The sequence below is a fragment of the Microcebus murinus genome, chromosome 15 (genome assembly GCF_040939455.1).
Source record: "Microcebus murinus isolate Inina chromosome 15, M.murinus_Inina_mat1.0, whole genome shotgun sequence".
Lineage (NCBI taxonomy): Eukaryota > Metazoa > Chordata > Mammalia > Primates > Cheirogaleidae > Microcebus > Microcebus murinus.
The window spans coordinates 33,996,574-34,001,540 of record NC_134118.1 but is presented as its reverse complement, the minus strand read 5'-3'; positions in this window follow the sequence as shown (position 1 = coordinate 34,001,540).

The window sequence follows — 4,967 nt, the reverse complement described above, 5'->3', positions numbered from 1 at the left end:
TGAACGTGCAAACGACGGTCTCGGCCTTCAGACTTAAGTCCTTTATTTTTCTCTGCCTTTTATCTCGAATGGAAAGATTCAGTCCTTCATCTCGTTTTTTTTTTCTTTCTGCCTTGCTCCCTACCGTCCAAGCCCTAGTTCTGAGACAGGGTGCCAATTCACACGGAAGCATTCGCTCTGCAGATGTGTATAAGCGTGTAACGAAATTGTATGGTTGTGAAATTAATGCACACTTTCTTGATTTGTTTATGGCCATTTCCAAACTCTTGAGGCCTGTTTCTCCATTTGCAAAGGAAGATAGAGATAGCACTTACTTCTTACGTTTGTGATGAAATTTAAATAATTCATGTAAAATGGTGTATAAGAAGTCTGGCACGTTTTCAGTGCTCAATGTTAGCAATTTATTTTATTTCTAAGGTAGCTGGTTTTTTTTTTTTTCCATTTTATTATTATTACATGGCTTTCCACCTGTTTAGCTTAGTTCATAATAACCCATGCTTTGCACATTTTTTCACCTTGCTTTTATTTTTGTTTTTTCAAACCATTTCACTTCTTATTAACTCAGTCCTCGAGAATGGACTGCAGAAGGAACAAAAGTAATGCTCACATCAGTTAACATCTCAGTCTGGCAACATCTCAGGTTAAAGATTTTTCTAGTGTGCCGTAGGAAAAAACTCTCCTTTAAGGAGAAAGGGCAACTTCCAATGTCCGTTGTCACAGGCGTCACGGATGACTCTGGGAACAGCACAGCTCTTGTTTCTCAGAATTGAATGTGCGTGGGGGATGCAAAATCAGATCCAAGAGTTGTAGAGAGGGTCCTGACTCTGCTTTTCTGTCCAGCTTCCAGCTGGCCCTGCCACTTCCGGTGAGCCAGGCCACACTTGGAGTAGTGAACAGTAGCCCACTGCTGCTGTTTCTTCGCTTGTCTCCACGCAAGGCGAAAATGGAAAAAGGGTTGGGGTATCTACCTTGGAGGAAATTCTGTCTGCCTTTCTGGGCATTCCATCTTCTGCTTATATCCTTGGACAGTGAGTAGAAGCTGAGGACTATTGTCTTCTCTTGGCCTCAGAGCCGGGTACATAATTTGCAGGGCCCAGTGTAAAGTGGAAATGAAGGGTCCTTCTTCATAAATCATTAAGAATTTAAGATGGCAGCAGTAGAGCATTAACACAAGCAATGGAGCCTTCTAAGCACTGGCTCCTATACAGATCGTACATCCATGAAGCTGGCTCTAATGGGCCTTTCTATTTTAATCTATTCTAAACGAGGATTCCAGATGTCTTTGAAATTCATGTCACAGCCCTCTTAGATTTTTAGAACCAACATCTGATTTATGTCATTAGTTTTTACCTAACTACAGTGAGTTATAATATGCTCTGATGCAAAATGGGTAGTAAAAATAATAATATTAACGTAAGAATTGTCTTCTAGGTATTGAGGAAAGACACAGGAGTTTTTTTTTGTGCATCCATAACAAAATATATTGCTCTTGGAAAGTAGGGTGATAAAAATTTAGATAATAAGTTCACAGATCATTGTTCATGTTAACCTCAGCAGTTCTTTTGCATCTAACTATTTCTTGTAACTCACTCAAGCATATACATTTCCTTTGTAACTGAGGTTTGCTTTCAGACCATAGGTCCTGTTTATCAACGGCCCGGTTAGTAAAAAAATTTAAATGTAAGAAATCATCTTTACCCCAGGATAATTGGTATTGGGAAAAAGCCATTTGAACTAAACTCACTTCATAAGCTCACATCAACAAATATTTATTGAGCACCTACTCAATGTCAGCATTGTTCTAGCAATAAGGATACATTGATGTGTACGTAACTAAGGAGATGAAAATCCCTACTCTCACGGAGCTGGTAGTTTAGTGAGGAGAGATGTGCAATAAAATCACTACAGGTTGAGTATTCTTCATCCAAAATGCTTGAAACAGGAAGTGTTTGGATTTTGATTTTTTTTTAATTTTAGAATATTTGCATATACATAATGAGATAACTCACAGATGAAATCCGAGTCTAAATATAGAATGCCTTTATCTTTCATATACAAGTTGTACCCATAGTCTGAGGTGACTTTATTCCATATTTTTAATGTACATGAAACAAAGTTTTGACTGCGACTGGTCACATGAGGTCAGTTGTGAAATATTCCACTTGTGATGTGATTCCACTGTGAGCTCAGGAAGTTTCAGATTTGGGAGCCTTTTGGATGTTCAGGTTAGAGATGCTGAACCTGTACAAGTGTTAAAGGACAATAAAACAGGATAAGGAGACTCGTGTGAGGGCCGGTGCTGCAATTAAGAGTAGGCTGGTGGGGACAGGCCTTGCCAATGAGGAGACGTTTGAGGGAAGACTTGGAGGAGAAAGTGACCATGTGGATATTCAGATATCTGGGGGAAGAGAAGCTAAGAGAGAAGGAATATTCAATGCAAAGGCTTTGAGGTGGAAATGTGTGTGGCATGTTCCAGAAACATAAAGGAAGTGAGTGTGGACGGAGTGAGGAAGAAAAGGGGGAAGAGTAGAATATGCGCTAAGTAAGGAACACATAGGTTGTAAAGGTTTTTAGGTCAGTTAAAAGAGAGATCAGAATTATCTATTAAACAGTAAAAAAAAAGAAGTTTTTAAAAATTGACTTGAAAAGTGAAGGTGACAAGGATCTTCTAATTCTTAGAATAAACACTATGAATTGCATCTATATGTGAGAATGCAATTTTTTTCATCAAATATGCTAAATAACACATGTAGTTTCCTTCAACTCTATGTTAGATATATATCACTGCATAAAAGATAACCCTCAAACTGAGCATCTCAAAAATAATCTAATTTTTATTATCTCACACCGTTTTCTGTGGGGCATGTGTCTGAGGACAGCTCAGCTGGGTGGTTCTGGCTCAGAGTCTCTGATGAGGCTGCAGACAAGCTGTGGACGTGGCTGCAGTCATCTGAGGGCTAACTGGGGTTGGAGGATTTGATCTCAAGTTCACGTGGCTGTTGGCAAGAGCCTTCAGTTCTTCTCAGGCTTTGGGACAAAGGCTCAGAACCTCAGCAGAGGGCTGGACTTCTCCAAAGCACCACTTATGACAGCTAACTCCTGAGATTGAGGGAGTGGGCCAGGGAATGGCTAAGATGGACACAGTAGTGTCTTTTGTAACTGAACCTTGAAACATACCATGTCTTCTGCAATTAGTTGCAGACCCAGCCTGGGAGGCGGGAATTACACCAAGGTGGGACTCACGCAGGGCCATCTTGGGGGCCAGCTACCACAACCTCACACTGGATGTTTGCAGCCCAATAACAACCCTGGTCATTTTTGTGTGTGTGAAATATTCCAGAGCTATTTTTACAAATGTCTCCTAACCTTTTTGATATTCAAATCATGACTGGTTTTTTTTTTTTTATCTTGTCAAGGACCTTCTAGGTTTTCTTCAGTTTTTAATCATGTTACTTCATTTTTAAATGGCTTCACTGTGGAGTTATTTTGTTTGTTTCTATTTTTACTTAATACACATTCATGTGTTTATTATGATTGATCAAGCATTGTGCTAAGCATTTTACAAAATGTTAACTTTAATTCTTGTAACAAATCCTTGCAGCAGACAGAATTATCATTTTTATTGTATAAATGGGGAAACTGAGGCACAGGAAAGATACTTGCTCAACGTTATGCATCTGGTAACTGGTAGATCTCCTATTCGAATCTGTGTAGTCTGGCACTAGTCTATGCTATGCTGTCTCTATAATTCTCATTATCACTTTTATTTACTTCACAAAATCCTGTACCTTCTCAACATATGTAATAATATTATTACTTGGTTATCAATGAGCACTATAATTACATGAAATATTCTAAACTTCATATAATCAGCTAAAGATTGTCAAGTATTTTGAAACATAATCTGAGGATTATGCTAGGGTCCATCTTGGGAAAATGGGAAAATGGATTATGCTAGGGTCCGTTTTCTTGGGAAAATGTTTGAATGGATACTAATTTTATAAGAGACTAGTTCTTTAGTGAGAGGTTCCATGATATGAAGAATTTTGCATTCCTGCTCAACCTCATGACTGTAGGTTTTCAGATATAGAGTACACTGATAAGAAGGAACCGTGTCTGTATCTCTAATCTTTATAACAACATCACAAGGTAGGAATTATTGTTCTCACCTTATACATGAGAAAACTGATGTGTATAATGATTAAGGGATTTATCCCAGATCCTAAGTGGCCATGGGGAGATGTCAATTGAGCTGTCAGACTTCAGAGTTCATGCCTGTTTTTTCAGCTACACCAGGCTGCCCTCAGGTACTCCAAGGCCTATCTTTTGTTGTTTGTTATTACTATTTTTATTTTATGTTGACTTTTCTTTATTGATCATACCTTTTGAAGAACACTAGAAGCTTTTCATGTTCTCATTTAACTTACAGAAAAGCATGGCATTTAGTCATGCACCTGAGTCATTGTATTCTCTCTGAGTGGAATTGTTTGTTTTTTCTCTTTAATTTTTCTTTTTATAGTATGGGAAAAGACATTATTCCTCCATGCAGTTAATTAGCTAGTGTCTGATTGTAAGTGTGCTATTGTAATATTTGATTGTCATTAATCTTGGGATCTATACCTGAATTTTTTTTTTTTTTTTTTTTTTGAGACAGTCTTGCTCATGTTGCCCTGGGTAGAGTACAGTGGCATCATCATAGCTCACTGCAACCTCAAACTCCTGGACTCAAGTAATTATTCTGCCTCAGCCTCCTGAGTAGCTGGGACTACTGGCACATGCCACTATGTTTGGCTAATTTTTCTATTTTTTTTTTGTGGAGACAAGGTCTTGCTGTTGCTCAGTATGATCTTAAACTCTTGACCTCAAGTCTCACTCTGTTGCCCAGGCTAGAGTGCCCTGGCGTGAGCCTCAGTCACAGCAACCTCAAACTCCTGGGTTCAAGCGATCCTTCTGCCTCAGCCTCCTGA